The sequence below is a fragment of the Arvicanthis niloticus genome, chromosome 4 (assembly GCF_011762505.2).
Source record: "Arvicanthis niloticus isolate mArvNil1 chromosome 4, mArvNil1.pat.X, whole genome shotgun sequence".
Lineage (NCBI taxonomy): Eukaryota > Metazoa > Chordata > Mammalia > Rodentia > Muridae > Arvicanthis > Arvicanthis niloticus.
The window spans coordinates 42,750,972-42,771,737 of NC_047661.1; the positions used below are offsets into that span (position 1 = coordinate 42,750,972).

At 41.1% G+C, this 20,766-nt stretch overlaps 1 non-coding gene across 1 annotated transcript; it reads right to left on the minus strand.

The window, feature by feature from the left end:
• Positions 1 to 9,271: 9,271 nt before the first annotated feature.
• LOC117707943 (U6 spliceosomal RNA) lies at positions 9,272 to 9,380 on the minus strand. The gene has a single exon (XR_004606685.1). It is a non-coding gene; the product is annotated as a U6 spliceosomal RNA (small nuclear RNA).
• Positions 9,381 to 20,766: the final 11,386 nt, after the last annotated feature.

The window sequence follows — 20,766 nt, forward strand, 5'->3', positions numbered from 1 at the left end:
ATGTTGGAAAGAAACTGCCTAGCATCAGACATCCCAAGGTTTGATCCTGGTTGACAAAGGCAATCTGAAGAGTTTTTATTCTCACCTGCCTGCCATGACCACCTGTAAAAAGTCTTTCTCTTGACTTCTGCAAAGGCTTACAACTTTGTACCTGCTCATAACCTCTTAACTGTGACTCACTGTTGCTACTGTGTGTTGGTGTCCTGCAGTGGTGGCAAGGGCAAGTATGGCTCAGTGTCTTTTTTTTTTGTCAGTCTGCTCTGTAAGCAGTACCCTTCACTAATGTTTAGCCCATGGGACAACTTTTTCATGGTTACAGTAGAGAGAAGTGGAATTGGATGCATGTCCCTTGGCCACTGCTGCAGGGCCCAACTAAATGTTCTTTCCCTGCCATAGTGTTCATTACTGTAGATAGCACACAGGGAATATCCTTACCTTCTCTGCTTGAGCCTCATGGCTTCTTTCTTAGCTCTTTTTCAGGAACCTTGGACGGGTTCCTGGAAGAGTCATCCATGAAAGTTTTGAATCTTCTGTAAACCGGTGACCCCAGTCCTTTTTCTACTCTTAATCAGCGCCCTCAGCCAGCAGCGTTTAGGCAGGTACCCTTTTGGTTGTTCTACTATCTTGAGAACCCTATGGCTTTCATTACTGCTTAAAGCTACTCCACTGTGACTCTGGATTACCTAAGTGTTACTTTCCTATTACTGCTTGGAAGAATACCACAAGCATACATTCAAATAACTCAAATTCATTATCTTGAATGTTCTGGAATCAACAGTGTAAAGTGAGCTACATAGTATTAATCTATGAGTCTGCAGGTTTACATTCCTTTTTGTGAATTCATAGGGAACATTTAGGGTCCTGGTCTTGTCCACTTCCAAAGGTCACTAGCATTCTTCAGCATAGAGATGGGAGTTTAAGAAGTCTTCATCAGGGCTGAGACGTGACTCAATGGTTAACTGCATGCCTGTTCTTTTAAAAGACCTGGGTTCAATTTCCAGCACCCACTTGGATGCTCAGAACTGTCTTAAAGTTTAGTACCAGATCTAAATGGTTCACAGATGTGCATACAGGCAGAACACTTATATAGAAAGAAAAAAAGAAGGAAAAAAGAAAGGAAGGAAGGAAGAGAGAGAAAGAGAGAGAGAGAAAGCAAAAAAGAAAGAACTTCAGCATTACAATCATGAGATGCGAGATGGAAGGAGAACCTACCAATATTGTGAGACTATTGTGATTTCATTAGTAAAAACCCATAATAATCACTCCACTTAATGATCAGTTTACTAGCAAACAAAGTCATCCTCTGCCTTAACCCCCCCCTTGCTGTGTCAAATATCACATTCATAAGCTTCTGGGATTAGGTCTGGGTTTCTCTTGGAAACTACTGCTCTGCTTCCTCAAGTCAAGTGAGTTTCCAATATCTGTTTTATCTGCAAGCTAGAATGAATCTAAAAACAGCTGTTGATCTTTGGCTTCTCTCTTCTCTTTATTTCCTTCCTTTCTTCTTTTCTTCTTTCTGCTTCCAAAGACAGATAATTATTCCAAGCTTTATACACATAGGAATAACTTTATATGGAGCAAGTAATTATATACCATCCATATGGTTCCCAAAGAGCTTAAGACACATACGTTTTAAGAAAAGTGATATGAGGTCTAGAGAGATGGCTCAGTGGGTAACAGCCATCAGGACTGAAATTTTATTTGCTCTGACACATTTAGTGGAAAGAGAGAGCCAAAGTTGGCAAATTGTCTCCCTGATCTCCACACATCTCTCTCTCTCTCTCCCTCTCTCTCTCTCTCTCTCTCTCTCTCTCTCTCTCTCTCTCTCACACACACACACACACACATACTACATAAAACCTTAACCAGGGAAATACCATGAAAGGAATTACTGTCATTGAACACTTTCTTTTTACTAAAATCTGGAGAATTAGAGAAAAGACCAAATATGGTAGAGTTTGCCCTTCAGATGTATTCAAGCTATGTTTTGAAGAAAGGTTAGAAAACAATTGAAACAGACTCACAGGAGGGCCTGTGTCTGGTAGCCTGTGATCTGAAAAGCATGCCATATATCCTTGGAAGCATCTATGTAAAGAGATGCTTGTACACCAGCCAACACCAAACAAGCCTGCCTAGCCATATGTCAATTAAGTTTTCTCATGAAAATCAGCAATAAGCGATACAATAGCATAGAGATGGCTGTTTTAAGGAACTAAAACATGTGAATATAATGTAAACTTCTCTTTCCATAGCCTAAGACTATGTTTAAAGTAAACTTCAAAACCCAAGATTAATAGTAAGCTGTCAGAATACTTTAAAATATTTTGACAATGCCCAGCTTGATGATTTCTTAAATGCTATGGCTGAAATGTAAATGACTGGAGTAAAACGTGCAAAACAAGACTCCAGTATTCAACAAGAGTCTCCAATATTTCATCCTAATATATAGACACCTTATTAATCAACAAATGAAACTCTATATGAGTATTTAACTCTGTATAATACTCTCATTCATAGTCTATGGGATCGGTATTGATTAAAATTTCACTTTCTCCTGTTAAAAATGTTCAGAGTTTCCTCTGATTTATTTATTTTTTTTTTTACATTATGACACAGAATTGAATTTGTACTTTTCAAATATGATAAATTTAGGGACAGCTGAGTATATTTCCACGCTATTATATCTATCATATGTTGTATTGTTTGGCTTGTAGACCACATCTGTTTTTAAGAGTAAATGGTATGTGTATGTGTGACTGCTGGTCTTTTTCTGAGGTCATCCACCTCCTCAGCTTCTTCCAGCCTTTCCCTAATTCAGCCACAGGGGGCCCCAACTTCCATCCAATGGTTGAGGGAGACAGATCTGCATGTGTCTCAGTCAATTGCTTGTTGGGCCTATCAGAGGACAGCCATGCTGGGCTCCTGTTTGTAAGTGCACTGTAACATTAAGAATAGTGTCAGGTTTGAGAGACTCCCCTTGAGATAGATCTCAAGTTGGGCCAGTCACTGAGCCTCCTTTCCCTCATTTCCCTCAGCCTCTTCTTTATTTGTGTTCCTGCAGTTCTCTTACACAGGAACAATTCTGAGTCAGTTTTTGACTGTGGAATGGCAACCCCATCTTGATGCTGGAAGAGTCTTTTTACTGGAGGTGGACTCTGCAAGTTCCCTCTCTCCACTGTTGGGCATTTCATCTAAGGTCCCTTTGAGTTCTGAAAGCTTCTCACCTCCCAGGTCTCTGGTACTTTGTAGAGGTTCTCCCCTCCTCCCACTACCTCAAGGTTGCATAGTTTTATTCATTTTGCTGGCCATCAGGACTTCTCTCCCATTTACCTCCATACCTGATCATATTCTCCTTTTCCCCTCCCTGTCCCATTTCCCACCCAGGTCCCTCTCTTCCTCTACCTCCTGTGATTTTTCTTCTCCTTCCCAACTGGGATCGAAGCATCCCCATTTGATCCCTTCTGCCTGTTAACATGCTTGAGTTCTGTGGATTGTATCCTAGGTATTCTGTAGGTTTTGTTTGTTGTTGTTTTGGCTAATATCCACTTATTAGTGAGTATATACCATGTGTCTTAGTTAGGGTTTTACTGCTGTGAACAGACACTATGATCAAGGCAACTTTTATAAGGACAACATTTAGTTGGGGCTGGCTTACAGGTTCCTCTGGAGATTCAGTCTATTATCACCAAGGCAGAAACTTGGCAGCATCCAGGTAGGCATTGTGCATTCTGAAGGTTTTACATCTTTATCTGAAGGTTGCTAGCAGAATACTCACTTCCAGGCAGTTAGGATGAAGGTCTTAAATCTCATGGCCACAAGGCCACACCTCCAAATAGTGCCACTCCCTGGGCCAAGCATATTCAAACCATGACACCATGCCTGTCTTTTTGGCTCTGAGTTACCTCACTCAGGATGATATTTTCTAGTTCCATCTATTTGTCTGAAAAACTCTTCAGTCTCAACTAACCTGAACCCACCAACCAGGTAGCATACATGAGCTGGTCCTAGGCCCTGACATGTATAGAGCATAGGACTGCTTGGTCTGGCTTCAGTGAGAGAACATGGCCTAATCCTCTAGAGACTTGAGGCCCCAGGGAGTGGGAAGGCCTACTGGGGAGGAAACTTTCTCTTGGAGACAGGAGTCTCTCTTGGGGGAGGAGTTATGGGATGAGGAGCTGTGGGAGGGTGAACCAGGAGGGAGGCAACAACTTGACTGTACAAAAATAAAAGTAATTTTTAAAAAAAGTGTGTGTGTTTTGTTTTTGATTTTTGTGTGTGTGTGTGTGTATGTGTGTGTGTGCATGTGTTTGTGTGTATATGATAGAGGAACAGACAGAGGAGAAAGGGAGAGGGAGAGAGAGAGAGAGAGAGAGAGAGAGAGAGAGAGAGAGAGAGAGAGAGAAGAGCATGAAGTTGAGTAGAAAGTTGGAAGAATTTGGGAGGAGCTGTGGGTAGCTGCATGCCTGAGGCCCACTGGAAGAATAAATGTCTGACCCCTACCTGAAAATTAATAAGTAAACATAGATATAGACTTAGTATGTTGAATAACACAGAAACATCTAGTGCCCTCCAGGATTGCTTCTCCCTCAGAGTAGCCTGACCATTATGCACCGGGCTGGACTGGAAGGAGGGAAGCTTAGCCTGGATAGGTGATCTGCTTCCAGTGCAAGGGCAAAGAACACATACTTAGCATCCATGAACAAATTCAGAGAACCAGTTCAATTAATGGTGGTGGGAGGCAGGTGAGTAAATATGCCCTTGGGGAGGTGGCCATGATCTCTGGGCATGGTTTGTGTAGCTTTGTACCATTGGCCAGAAAAGAGTGCTGGAAGATATTTCATCTGCATACTCAGGAGCTTCATGGGGAGGGGGATCTTAAAATGTCAAACCAGGAGTAAAGCCTGATAACTTTCAGGATAATAGGGTTTTTGGTAGTGTAGCTGGCAGCATAGCACCAGGTTGGGAGTGGGGAGGGAGCCAACTCCTGCCATCCTCATCGGAGCCCATTCCTCCATAATCCTTGGTCATTACAGTCCCACAGCCAAAGATTCCAGATAATGAGAGCTCAGTGAGAGGGAGCATTGACAGAATTGAATGCAGCAAGGAGGGTAACTATATTAAGCAAGGAGATTTTTTTTTGTGCTGTTTTATAAACGTATTGTCTTGGAATGCTATGAATTCATTTGTGCATACCACAGCCAATTTCTTAAAGACACTGGATTGCTTAAAATCACATACACAAGATTCCTTCTGCTAAATGATTTCAATGAGAATGTTCCACTCTACCTCACTAGCTTCCTCTCTTCCCTCATCTCTCATCTCTCCCTTCCTCCTTCATTCCACCCTTTCTTTCCTTTGCTCTCTCTCTCTCTCTCTCTCTTATAATGTTTACTGAGTCTTCACTACAGGCTACTTTTGTAGGCCTCAAGATCAGCAGTGAATAAAATAGTCATACATTCTAATCCTAAAAATCTAAATATCAGAGGTAAATACACACGAAAGACAGAAGTCTTCCTAAGATATCTGTGGTAAACCTTTGCCTTATACCTTCTTAATGTATTCTTAATAAAGCATGACCAAGCACCACCCCACATCTGAATAGATGGACAAAATTAGGCCAAAAATCTTAAGCCAGATCATTTCTCCACCCTAATCCATGTTTGCTTATGTTTTTTTTTCTGTATGACTTATACTCTTGCATAACTCTGAAAATGTTTTAAAAATAAAAAGTAAAACAAAGACGCACTTATCTTAATGTGTTAACCTTCTCTTCCTAACCCTAACATGAATCCAGTCAGTTATGTTTATCTTCTTAGAAGCTACAGCAGCATGCCCCCCATCATGGACATGACTACTTTATTCTTAGTTTTAAAAGTTGCATGAAACTGGTTTTCCTGGACTAAAAAACAAACCAAAAAGCTAGGCTGTAAATGAAGCAACCACTGGGAATAAAACCTGTCCAAATATGTACCTTCTTCGTAATGGCCTTTAGTAGGGGTATTCTTGTCTTTAATTAGAAGCAAAAAGTACCTCCTGCTTTCTGAAAGTGCTCAAGGGCAACAAGGAACTAAACTGTCTCTCCTGAATAATCCCAAGCTCTCAGGTCTTAATTATAGCCTCTTGCCAGCAATTTTTATTAGTACAGTGTCAACTTCCAACAAAAGAGAGGCATCATGGCAGCAGAGCAGACTTTGTAAAGGGAGACAGACAGCTCGGGTGGAAGCCACTGGTTAGTTCTCACTTGGAGGGGGGAGGAGAAGCATTAAATACATAAGAAAATGGATTAAAGCAAACTTAAAAAACATAAAAAGAATATCTTCCATTGCCTCATGTTGAAGTTGGGGCTGAGCATGCCTATTTCTGACAATTTAAAACCTCATAAAGTGAGTACTGTTTAGGGCAAATTAATTGCATTGAAAGTGAATCTATCAGTATGCTAATTCAGTATGTTCCTATTATTGGGCTGTATATATTTTATGTGCTCTGTAGGACATAGAGTAGAGACTGAAACATTTCTGAATAAATAATTGAGAAGGGCTTTATGTGTTTCACTCAGACTAAAGTCTCTGAATATATATTAATGGTAACCAAGTCTCTAAAAATAAACTTGAGTGTCTGTTACTTACAATTCTGGCCTCACTGAAAGTCAGTTTTACATGTTTTTTCCATGCCCAGGAAAAAAAAGAGGTGTGGTTTCTACTGTGAGCACTTTTGAAGGTCTGTTTGATGATTTTGGATGACCCATAAATGCCAAAGCATTACTCATATACTTCAGAGTAACCAAAATGATCGGAGTGATTGTATTTTAACTTCCTTCAGATGTTGGAAAATTACAAGTCTAGTGTTTCACAAAATAAAACTTCGCCTACACACAGCACAGTGCCTGCCTTTATTTTAATGAATGGAATTCTTTAGACCTTCAGAATTGCGTGTATGTATCTTCTCTAGGCAATGGTTAGAACTCACTCATTGTTGGTACAAATGTGCAAAACTTAAAGTTGAGATCTGTATTTTGTGAGCTTCTACCAAAAGAAAACAGGCTTACTATTTCTACTCTTCTTTTATTGGCCCAGTATATTTTATTAAAAAGTAGATAATGATGCTGTTTTGATAGATGCTGGAGAGGGAAAAAAGGCACATTTTCCTTCTCTACACTTTATGTGTTGGAAGCTGTTGAGAAGTTAAGACTTAACTGGGGAGTGAACAGTGAGTTTCATGTGTATTCTACAGACTCTGTCTAACCTTCTTGAACAGCAGCCTCCTGACCTGGTGCTCCTCGTGAAAGAGAATATAAGAAAATGGTAAACCTTTTAGTAAATTCTGTGTATGTTTTCCTAATGCCCAAAGGTTTACACTAAAGCCATTGAGGAATTGACATGAAAGTGGTACTGAGCCATTTACCCTCATGTGCTGCTGTTTATGACAGGGGCATTCTGAAAGGGCTGAAATGTGGAATAAAGACTTGAAGCTGAGGAGCTGAGCTGGACACCTCTCTCTGGCTACTGGAATTTGTACCAAAGCAAATGCAGCCACTGGAGAGTCCCACATTCAGAAGCCATTCAAAAATTTAGCTATCATCAAGTATTTTTTTTTGTTGTTGTTTTTACAGAAATCAACTATATAAGTCAAACTGAGTTAAGCCTAGGGGATTTTCTTTTTAAATTGTGTGTATTCCTTTGTACAAATGAGAGATTTCGTTATCTGGTTTTCATTCATCTGTGTCATGCACAGCAGTCTTATTCATTATACCTCATTAGCTTCTCTTGCATCCTCTCTGTCTGTCACGTGTCCCTTCTATACAAATAGTCTATGCCCTACTTTCTTGTCTTATATATCTCAAGGGAATTTTCATTATTGGACCACCTAGAGAATTCCAGAAAAACTGGGATGCCAGATTCAGAGCACAGGCAATGATTAAGAAAATGTACTAAGAAGAGCACTAAGTAAAAAGACAAAATTATTACTCAAAAAGGAGAGTGAAATGAGCCATATAATCCTAGCATCAGGATATCATACTCCCCAGATGTTGCCTGTCTCCCCCACTGTGGCCAGCACTGGCCCTGAAGTTGTATCTTTCTGCTATATGCATTGGGAAATGTCTCCTTAACTCTTTGTCTTTGCATCCTCAAGTCATCAGCAATATCAAGATTAGGAGTCTTCATCCTTTTACAAAACATGCAATAAGAGGACCTACGGTTCCTTATCTATGTGGACACGGAGAATAAGGTGTAATTCTTCACTCCATTCCTTGCCCAGGGTCTGGATGTACTGGGTAACCAACATCACCATTAACAACTGCAAGACACATCCTATTGGGCCTTCCCATCCGGGGAGGAGATGCTATTAAAATTAATTTTCAAAGTAAACTGTCAAATATTATTAAAAAGATGCTTCCATCCAGCCTATGTATAGCCCCACCTCCAATCTGTGCCAAAGCACTGCTGCACTCTATTTCTCTTAAGCCCTTCCTCAGCCTATAATTCAAGGGGTAAGGCAAACTGAGATAACAGTCTTTAACTCAAATGGGAAGGTGTCAGTAAATATGGGTGTCTTTTGAAGAACAAACCATTTCATGCTCAGGTCTAGAAATAGATTTTGTTTCAAAAAAATCCATCTCACAATTTAAAGTAGTCCTGTCAAAATCTAGAAAGCAAGAAATCCTGGATGGAAAGTGAATCAGTGTAGCCATCAGCTTTGTTAAGAACATGTCCTGGAAAAGCCAAGTGGTCTGCCTGCTCCTGCTTTTACAAAGACAATGAGCATCCCAGTAACTGTGGCAGCCCTCAATGTTACAGGGTGAGGGACATAACATCAGGATCTCTAGAGGGTAGTGTAGTACTGACAGACTTGAATTCTGGACATTAAGACATTGTATTGGGGGTTGGAGAATGCTCTATCAAAAAAAAAATCTATCTGGTTAATTCTACCATCAAATCGTATTTCACTGGCTTTATTTTTTCCAAATATGAAATTTACAGATGGGATCTTTTAGTAAGTACTAAATATTACTTTGTGCCCAGAAGATCTAACAGGCCTAAGCATTGCAAACAAGGTCTTGCCCTCTCCCCTTTGTAAATCATTAGATTCCTTCATTTAGCTACTTCCACATTCCTAAAGCTAGCCACCAAGGTACATTTTCTTATTTGACTTCCTTTTGCCTGACTCTTTCCTGAGGCTGAACACCAAGATGCATCAACCAAACCACCAAGGTCCAGCATTCAAAACGCATTATTTGGCTGCACTAGGTATCCTGCCCAATAAAGATTCATCCTAGCACAGACTTCCCCTTTACTCCTTAAAAAACACTACTTGAGCAGGAACCATGCTAATCTTCTCTGTATTGTTTCAACTTTGGTATATGTGCTGCCAAAGACAAGCAGTCTCAACTAACCTAGACCCCCATGATCTCTCTGATCCTGAGCTACCAAACAGGCATCATACACCAGCTGATATGAGGCCCCGGATAGATACATATACAGCAGGGGACTGCCTGGTCTGGCCTCCTTGAGAGAAGAAGCACTTAACCCTCAAGAGACTTCAGGCCTTAGAGAGTGAGGAGGTCTGGTAGGGTGTATGGGGAGGTTGGGGATATCCTTGGTGAAGGAAGAATGGGATGAGAAACTGTCAGAAGGTGGTCCAGGAGAGAGATAACAACTGGACTGTAAAAAAAAGATTAAAGAATAAAAATAATAATTTAAATAATAGCACTCCTCTAGAGCTTCCTCTGACTGTCTTTGCCCAATCCAGTGGTAGTTCCCCTTCCATTGTCCCCTCCCCAGTAAATAAATCTCATTTATGCTGGGAATTTTGTGTCTTGTCTGGGTATGTTCTGTGCAGACCCCAAGGCGTCTTGATTGTTACCAAGACTGATAGTGATTCAGATCAATCTCTAGGACCTCAGTCCAGTTCTCACACTTTCTGGACCAACCCGCTCTCTTTATGTAACACAGGCTAATTGATGAGTTTTCCTTAATTAGCAGTCTTAAAGACTCCCCAGAACATCAGGGTAGTCCAGTGTCTGGTAGGAGTGGAGAGAACTCACCCTGTCATTGCCTTCAGCAGGCCACAGTGCCCTCCTCCAAATGACCTCTAAGGCACACTGTGGGCTGTGGAAAGATTGGCTACCTCACAATAGTGGAAATTTTTCAGAAAATCTGGCTCTGCTGCATTTTTGCCTCCTCAAAATCCTATTGACAGGCACTGGATTTTTCCTGGACATTAGGGATTCTTCCTGCTGAAAGGGTCATAGAGACCCTCCTCTCTCTCCAGAAATTTCTGGGATCCAAGACCCCTTCCCTGAAACCACTCCATTGTCTTGGGGAAGCCTTTAACTCCAACTTTGCTCTCTTGATCACATCTACTGATGGCAGCTGCTTCTACCAACGCCAACACCAACAACACCGCCATCCCGATCTATTTGCCTCTGGGATGTCCCTTAAAGAATCTCAAAGGAATCTAACTTATATGACAGTACTGGTGCACTCTTGAATGGCCCTTATACCCTCTTGGTAATCAAACAAGAGACCTTTACAATTTTTATAGGCACTGAAAGATGGAAGGAAATCCCCTTTTACTCTTCTCCCTCCCTGCCTGGCCCTTTCCAGACATTCCAGAACTGTCTCTGCATTCCAGCTCTGCCCCAAGCCTTCCCCTTACCCTTTCTGTTCACCTCCTACACTTTCTCTTACACTCCTGTCTCACCTCCTCCCTGTCTTACCCTCCCCCACTACCAGGAGATTGCCATCAGGCCAGCAGTGCTGCATCTGCTATTGTGCAGCTCCCTCCTGCCCTAAAGCCAAATTCTCTATCTTTGATCCCACTGATTAAACACCCACCCCTCCCTTCCTCCTGCCTTCTCTTTCCTTCCTTGACAGCCCCTTCCCTCCAGTCCCTTTTCTAGTCCTTTCTGCCTCTCATCTCGGCCTAGGCTACCCCTCCTGGTCAGTGGCTCCTCTCAATTAAATTTGACCCTCAACTCTAAAACCTAACTTTTCAGCTCCTTTTCCTATCCGAGTGCTCTAACTGTTCTCATCCTTATCTATGCTATAGGTGTCTCTACAGCTCCTAGAGCATTCTACAGCCTCCCAAGACACCACCGGGGGCAATCATCTGAAATCTCTTGACTCTGGCCTTCTACACCTGTCTGAGTATCTCCACTAATGGCCCGTATGTTCCCCTTTCCCTTGTCTTCTCCTCTCTTTCTTTCTCTTGCCTCCCCCTGGAAGATGCAACCTTACCTTTGGCAGCCTGGGATTCTTGCTTCCTCCCACTAGGAGCTACCTGCTCTACCTCTCTTTATGCCTTTTGGGGCCTGTATGTGACCTTGTCTCTTTCCCCTAAAAACTGCAAGTCCCATCTGCTGTCCCACTCCACCACCTCTCAGACTCTGGTCCTGGCTATGGCTATGATCCTTTCTTGCTCACACCACTTCTGTATACATTTTTGGCTTCTATGACACTTTATGACCCTGTCCTCTCTCAGCTCCCTCCTGCTATATACTGTGACTCCTTTCCTCTCCTGCTCTTTGGATTCTGCAGCTTCCATAAGCCTTTCCTGGCCTGCACAATACTTTTTGTGCCTCTTTCAGCTCCTGCCTCCAGTCTTGCAGCTCCTGCTCTTAGCTCCCTCTAATGCTTCCTCTTCCCCCAGGAGCTGCCTGCACTGTATCTTCCTAGGCCTCCTAGGAAGAGCTTGGCTCCTAGGCTTCTCCCCCTTTCACAGATTCTCTATGCTTGGGCCCGGGGGGGGGGGGGGGTGGGGGGGTGGGTGGGTGGGGGGTGGGAGGTGGGGGGGGTCTATGTTCTCTCTCAGCTTCCGCTTGGAGTTTATAGAAATTCCCTCCAGCAGAACTTCATTTTTTCATCTTATTTTCTTCCTCTACAGACTTATATTAATAAAAGCTGACTTAGAGATTTATACCTACCTACTGATGTCTTTGCTAACTGTTCAACACCAGATTTCTAACAAATTTAAAGAAATAACAATGTACATTTGATAAATAAGGTGTATTTGATAAATAAAATTTGTAAAGTCCTAAGATTTACTCAGCTTCACAGAAATATTGTCTTGGTTTCTTTATGTTTGCTCACTTTACTAAATTTTAACAATCTTAATTTCTTAATTTTAATTTAATTTAATCTAATTTGCTAAATTTAAAGTTTAACAAAGTTTAAAGCTTATTTAGATAAACGAAGTCATACAAAAACTATGATATACTATTTTGATATTAAAGGAAATTCAATTAAATCTTTAGTGCAAATTTTTAATGCTCAAACTTACCAGGAATAAAGCTATATAATCATAGTCTTATAAAAAGCTATCGACTTAAACTGTTATTTAATTATTTAATGACAAGCTTTATTTAGACTCTTGCATATGTTTTTAAGGCTAAACCTAAAATCAAGTATACTAAATAGATGGTCCTCAAACTCTTCAGAGATCTGCTAAGATGGCATTTAAAATGTTTAAGCTTCCTGTAAAAGTGACAAATGCCTCTTCCTAATGGGAATCTTATGATCTCACAATAAAATAGATGATATACAACAACTCCACCTGAATTACAGTAATCCTAACCGCTGGTCAAATGAGTCCCATGCCTTGCCTGTAACCAGTGTTCTGCCCTAACTGTGAACATTTTTGGGTTGCCCTGCTCTGCCTGATCAGTGAAAGGTCAGTTTTCCCAAGTTTCTCTACAGGAAAAATCTCTCAGACCTGGTCTGACAGCTGAAGGCCTGCTGCTCTGTATAGCAGCTGATGTTTAAATGCTATCTATATATATGACAGGTGATGACCAAACATTGTCCAGCTATCGAGACCACAAATACCTAAGACAACTGTCTAGGTAATGCGTAAGTCTCTTTTATTTTAATTGATATATAGGCCATTTGTATTATACATCCTCCTATAATTTATCCGTCCCAGATTTCTGATGGTGTTGATGACTAAACTAAAGAATGCTTTAACAGCATCAAGATAACAGTACCTCCCAGGCTTCAGCCACTTTCTCAGTTCCTTAACTTACAGAGGAGGGAGGGGGACCTCACTCCACCTACAAAATCTTCAACCAAAAATTTGTCTTATTTACAAACCCCTGACACTATTAATGATGCTCTGCTATAATTGCAGACAGGACATGACTATCTCCTCAGAGGCTTCATCCAGCAGCAGTTGGAAACAGATGCAGAGACCCACAGTCAAACATCAGGTGGAGCTCTGGGAGTCTAGAGGAAGAGTAGGGAATAGAAGTGGGCAGTTAGGAGGGGTCAAGGATACCACCAGAAGACCCACATAGTCAACTAACCTGGGCCCATGAGGGCTCACAGAGACTGGGACACCAACCAGGGAGCATGCTGAATCTGGACTTGGCCCCCTATATATTTGTATCAAATGTGAAGGTTGGTCATCATGTGGGTCCCCTAACAATCAGAGCAGAGGTTGTCTCAGTCTCTGTTCCCTGCCATCAAATCCCCTTGCCCCTAGCTGCACTGCCTGGCTGGACATCAGTGGGAAAAGATGTGTTTAATTCTGCTGGAACTACATGTCTCAGGGTAGGGTGGTATCCAAGAGGAGGGAGCAGTATGGGGAGGGATGTGTAAAGATGGGAATGGGAAGAGAGGAGGGAGGAAGCCTGTGATTAAAATGTAAAGTGAATAAAAAATTATTGGAAAGAAAGAAACAAACAAACAAAGACAGTTTACCTTACCACCAGGTTCTTTAAGCAGATGTAACTTCTTACTCTTCTTTTATTTAAAGGTACTTCCTTTAAAATGACTACTGTTGGTAATCAATCACTGTGGGGAAAAGTAGAAGGGACCACGCCTGGGCGAGGGTGTGAGTTCTCTGTTGTGTTATGGGTCTGCGCACCTGTCTCGGCTCAGAGTGGCAGGAGTGTGCGGGATCATGACTGAGTTCGTTCCATGTGACACCTGGCAGGCACTGGGCTCAGGCCGCCCCCAGGCAGAGAGTAAACTAAGCTTGATTCCATGGGGGCACAGGGCTTTCCAGTGGGGACCCCTGGGCCCGGAGGCGACTTGGGGTTGATTGGTCTCAATTCTGGGGCTCTGGGAGCTCTGGGGCTCTTGGAGGCTGCAGCAGAACAGAGACGAGGAATGCATGAGTGCGTGGCCGGCCCACAAGTTGAGAGAGATGAGGGGAAAGGAGAGGGCTCTGGTGTGAAGGGAGAGGGCTCTGGTGCAGCACCCCACAGGAAGTGCTAGCTTGTTATACTCGCTTGGCTTGAACAATGCCTCCCATGGCTAAAATGCAGAGAAGTCCTCCTTGATAGCAGCACAACAGCAGGCCCCAATAACACAAGAAAGTCCGGGGTTCCAAGTGTTTTATTGACATGGTGGATGATAGTTGAATCTGGGTGCACCCCCTGAAACTCGGGGAGACCTGAGTTAAATAGGGAAGGAGAAGAGGAGGGGGTCTGGAGAAGAATGCTTAATTGGCTACGCCCTCTGGTCTTCAGGTATCTCATTAGTATGTAAATCTCTTGAGACTGAGGCCTATAGTCATGCCCTCTACCTGTGGTCTTTGGGAAGGGCTGCATTGCCCTACATGACTGAATGATGCAGATCAAATGAAGGTCTTTGCCACGTGTCAGGAGCCTGGATTCTGGGAGCACAGCAGAATAGATGCCTGTCCCTCACAGGCAATGGACACCTGTTGGGTCTCTGGGCTATTTCCAGCCAGTGCTTCTACCAAAATCCAAAGCCATCCTATCATGGTCCCACAGATCACTTGTGCCTTATGTTAGTGGATGGATAAAAATGTTTCTGTAAATTTTGAGGGTCTAAGAAGGTGTTCTAAGATATATAAATACAAGTCATAAAAGACTAAGGATATGAAAGCTTAAATAAGTTGTGAGGGTCTAAAAATGTTTTAAGATATGGAAATGTAATATAAAGGCCTATGAAAGTATATTAAGGTCTGAGGATATAAAAATCTAAGTTATGATGGCCTAGGAAGATGTTTAAGGTTTATAAATATAATTTATAAAGGTATAAAAACTTGTGTAAAGTTCTGATAAGTATTATTTGAGCCCTGATAATACACAACTACTATTTTCACAGTCAAAAGCTCAAATTTTAAAAATTCCTTTGGTTTTCTTCTAAAAATAGACCTACAAGCATGTATATATCTATGCCTCTGGAAAATGTGTTAATGCTTTAACTCCAAGTCATTTTGGGGTGTCTAAGCTTTTATTCTGACTCAAAGACATCTACTGCCCTTTCTACAGTGTAGCTTCCAGTACAGTTATGAACTTTAAAAAAATTCTTGGAAGCTTCAGGGAATCTACTTGAATCCACCTGTCACAGGTCAAATGGACACTAAATAAATACTCTTCACCCAACAGCCTAAGTTTTCCTACCTGACTATTCCTGAAGGTGGGATCCCTCTCACCTTCCCTGGTCTTAGGACTGTGCTCCCCAACTAATATGACCATGAACCTGGAAGTTTCAAATGTACACTCAAAATAAATTTTTTTTCATATAAACTCCTTAATTTTACCTCGGTCTCTAGTCAATCTGTTCCAGTAGATTTCAGATCAACTACAGACTGCTCAGAAATCTCAGCATCCCAGGGCTTCCTTTGGTATCTGTGCCAAAGTGGCTAGCCCCAGAAGGTCCAACCTCACAAACTGTTCCAATGCTACTTACAGTTTCCTAGCCCCAGGTGGTCTAGCAGACCCTTGACATCAAGTGAAACAACCCACTCTTCCTGACCTTGCACAATATACTCCAATTTCCTTATAGCCCTAACAATGATGCCCCAATGTCCGGAGGAAGTACCCAGCAGGATGAAGCCTGTTTACCCAACACCTAGCAACCCAGTAATAAAACAAACAGTGGGAGTGAAGGGCTCTCTAACAGGCCTAAGCACTACACACATGGTGCTGGCAGATATTGCCCTCCCTTTCCCCTCTCCCTTGTTAAACTATTAGATTCCCTCATTTAGACACTTCCATACTCCTAAGCTAGCCACTAAGGTGCATTTTCTTATTTGGACACATTTTATTCCTAAGGCTGATCACCAAGGTCTAGCTACCAAAAATATCAAGGCTCAATGATCAAAATTTATTGCTTGGTTATACTAGCTAACCTGTCCAACTGTGATTTACCAATTCATCCTAACACGGACTTTGCCTTTTACTTCTTAAAAACAACACTCTTTGCCCAATCCAGTGGAAGCCAGTCTCCCCATTTTCCCCTTCTAGGCAAATAAAATTCTTTTGTACTGAGAATTTGAAGTCCAGTTGTGTTCTGTGACAACTCTGAGGCCTGTTCATGCCCAATACAATGTGTCACTACACTGATATTCAATTTGGTAGCAGCGCATATAGAAATATTAAGAAAATATAGCAAATAAATGTGAATAGCCAGAAATATTTATGCTAATTTTTAAACTAAATAATTTCAAGTAATATTTTGTTCAAAATGTATTTTTTCAATTATCCATGATGAGTAAAGAATCAAAAAATGAAGGAGAATAATTTACATAGCACTTTATATTTAGTTTAATTAAAATTTTATTAACTATTTATAGACTAGTTATATCGAGAAATAAGGCATTTATGAACCTAAGCTCTACTCAGTTGCAGTTTGGCTATAATATTTTACATATATGTCAAATGGTTGATAAAAGTCGTGTTCCAATTTTAACTTTTCTATTTATTTTTGGGCATTCAAACTTGATTAGCTAATTATTGGGTGTGGATGTGTGTGTGTTCAACTTTTCTCATGAAGAGCAATGTTTATTTAATATTTTTGAAGGATAAAATTATCATCTTTTTTCAGGGTGGTCCTGGTACTTTCCAGATATAAAATCAAAACAGCTGAGAACTCAGGGAGTCTGGGCAGGTTAAGGATAAACAGAAATTTGTGGTTGTTTTGGAGTTGAAATTAGGGCTAGTCAGAGACTCATATAATTATTTTAGTGCAAAACATAAGGTCATAGGATCACTGCTGAATCTATGAATCACTCCAAGGAGTGTCTTAGCATGAGTTTTTCAAATATCAGTAAGTCGGGAAATAATAGGCTCAGTGTCTCTTCTTTCACCCCATACAGAGCCTACTCTGCTCCAGAGTAAGATGAGGAGAGTGGATGTGTGCTGGAGAGGCAGGGCTCCTGTCTAGCAGGTCTGATGTCCTGAGATCAATAACAGCTTGTAGGGAGTGAGAATAAAAGAGACAAACAAAACCAGGTTTAAGAAGCAGCTTGGCGCAGTGATACACACCTAAAAATCTGAGCATTAAGAAGGCTTAGGCAGGAGAAGTGTCACTAATTTGAGACTAGCCTGTAAGTATTAGGCTATCCAGAACTACCTACAAAATACCGTCTCAAATTCAAAAACAAAACACAAACAGAAGATGAATAAATTTGACATTGGAGGAATTAGTGCCTTGGCTTGTGGAAAATCAAGAAGAATCATGCCAAGCTGAGATTAAGACTAAACTGTCCTGTTGTACTCACGAATAAGGCTAAATTTTATCAATCGTGCTTTAAAATGTCCTTTTAATTTAAAAAGCACAGGACTCAACTTTAAAATATTTTGGTTGAGTCATCACTTCATCTCCTGAAAAGCTGAAAAGAATGTAAATATGGATTGTTATCCTTCACTTCACAGACCTAACTAATAATCCTTACTCAGCGACCTGCAGAAAAGTTTAGAATTTAGAAGGGCTTGGCATCTGGGGTAAGTTTAGAAAAGTAAGAAGGCCACGTGAAAACAAAAAGCAAGAAAAAGTAATAAGACTGAAAACAGAGCAGATCCTGATCACTGGATGTCAGCAGCAACAAGAGAAAAAAAGAAGACATGTGGATTCAATGTTCTCTCCGCAGCCAGAATCTCAGAAAAACATTCTCTGGAAGATTAGACCAATTATGCCTGACTGTAAACCACGGCCTCACACACCCAGGCACATTCCTCTGTCTAGAGAAACGGGAGGGTGGAGAAGAAAAAGATAGGTCAGACTTGGAGAGAATAATCAGAAAATTGCCAGTGAAAGAGGTACCCCTATACCCTCTAATCTGTAGGGCTCATGACCAAAGATCTAGATGGCTCTCTGGATGGTTTTGCTTTGTTTTGTTTTGTTTTCTGTGCACACATACCCATAGGGAAGTTTAACTTATAAATTACATTTAGTGGAAGATTAGCAATAATAGCCAATACTGAAACAGAACCATCATATAACATACTGTAAAAAAAAAAAAAAAAAAAAAAGACTTAGGAATTGTTTATGCCTGGAATTTTCCATTTAACTTGTTTAGCTCTTGGTTGACCATGAGTAATTTAATCTGTGGTGGCAGACCCACAAGACTGCTGTTAGGGGACCAGTCTGAGTTTGAGCCCAAGCCTTGTGGGTAGGAGTCATCATTAGCAACACACCACATTTTCATCTGCCCAGAAGAAAATCAACCAGTTTATGATCTAGAGATGACCTACGAGGACAGTAACTCCACCCTCAACAACAAAAGGGAGTAACATTGCAAAGAATCACTCAGCAGAAAGTTTAAAAAATAGTTTCCATATTTCCCCTGTAGGTGCTGTTTATTTTCATTCTCCACACACATGTTCTATTTTCTATGATCCCGGCCAATTGAGAGTACTCACAGCCTACTTCTAATGTCATTCCAGGAAGTACAAAAAGAAATATCCAAAACAGATCTCTGAGACTGGAACTTTTCACTAGATATTCTTAAAAACCATGGTTTTTGTTTGTTTGTTTGTTTCTTCATTATGTGTATGTGTGTGTCATGCAGGTATGTACAGGAAACTGTGGAGACCAAGAGATACTCCTGAAGCGGGAGTTATTGGGGGGTGGGGTGTGAGTCATGGCTGGTAACTGAACTCTGGTCGTCATCTGATAAAGTATAGAGGAGGAATGTCCTTAATCTCAGCTATCTCTCCAGCCCCAGGATTAAATTTTCATTATTACATCACACACACACACACACACACACACACACACACACACACACACTCACACACACACATGCGTGCATGCACACACACATTTATGTGTAGCATTCATTATATATCACATCTGCTATGTTGAATACACATTCCCTGGTTTGATTTTGTTTTCCCTTCAACAGAGTACCAAATACTGAGAGTCAAGTCATGACATCTGGGTTTAATAAAATTAACAGGAATGGTAACATAGATCCCCTTCTCAGGAGGATTTCACAGTTAATATATGAAGATAAATGGGTATGTAACAGAAACAAAAATGTCTGGGTGAGTGCTGAGAGACAGAGGGGCATAGGAAAGTCAGAAAACAAAAATGTCCACTTAACAGGCAGGGGTTGGGATAGGGTTCACAGTAGTCTTCATTAGAAATGCATCACCATCTTGCCAAATTTTGGAAAAGTGATGCCAACACACCAGAAAAAAATGGAGGAAGCCCAGAGGACTTACAGAGCCTGAACGCAGTGGCCTGAGTTGGAGAAGCAGAACTGTGTTTGTATTTTCAGTTCCTTGATAAATATAGAGTAGCCTCAAGGCCTGAGTGACAAACACAGCTGAGCAACCGTCGGAAGGTGGTACAGAAGGGAGGTTTACCAGAGCTTCCTGCTTTTGCCCAGGTACATGAAGCTGAGGATGAGGCTTTAGCAAAACTGGGAGATAGAGGAACCTGGGGAAATCTGAAGGGAAATGAGAATTATAGATGCTTTGTATCGTGATCATGAACGGATCGAAGACAGCTGTGTCTGTGGTGACAGGTGTCCAGGGAGTAGTCCTGTCCCCTCAAAGCTAGCAGTGGAAATGGTCGCTGATGGATGCAAATCAGCACAGATGTGCAACTTGGATAGTGACTTGCAGGGTGCAGAAGTGTTGCTGATACTTCCTGTAACTTTACTATGGTTTTGTATCGTAAGAGGAACAAACATGCAAGTGAAAGTTTTACTTAATTATCAGCTGCCATTTTACTTTTAAAAGCAACAGCTGTATTTCTTAGTAGCTAAATGGCTTTTATTTTTCTTTTTATCCCTCAGGTTTATCGCCTGTTTCGAAATGGCTACATAATTAGAGTGATCCGACTTCACGCAGTTGATCCATCTCTGAAACTACTGTGTAACCAACACTTACAAAACCCAAGGCTCAATTCAGTAGAACAGAGCTGACATTTCATTAAGGATCTACAGTGGCGTGCATGCATAAATACGATATCCCACTTACTGTCTCTTTCTGGTTAAGATTGTAAAATTGACAAAAGGAGAGACTTTTAAAGCACTTGTACTTTTAAAACTCAGATAAGTAAAATGCATATAAAGGGAATTTACAATGCACATTGTTAGAGGTATTTGTGGTCTGTGTGTGTGCACATGCATATGAGTTTGCGTGTCTGTTTGTGTGTGCAATTGTATGTTTGAACGTTAAACTGACTCTTGCCTTTTGGTTTTGCTTTCCATTTGAAAAGTTTACACTAGGCCTGTAAGGTGACCTACATGGGTATCACAGCATCTTACTGTTGGTACCAACTTGGAGGTAAGTTAGTCATGGGAAAAAATGAAACCACCAATGTGCTTGTCAAACCAAAACTCAGAGGGGGTAAAAAATGCAACAGCTATCATCTGAGTAACATAGAAATGATGGCTACCTTTTTGCTGCTGTCTTTCAAAAGTAAATAAGATTGCATTTTTTGAATTTATTGTCATAGTTTTCATCTCATTCCATTTCTGAGAAATCTGAGAAGGTAAAAGTCTAAATTGAAAATCTGGGTCAAGTTACTAGCTTTGTGCAGAGCCATGTACAGACAC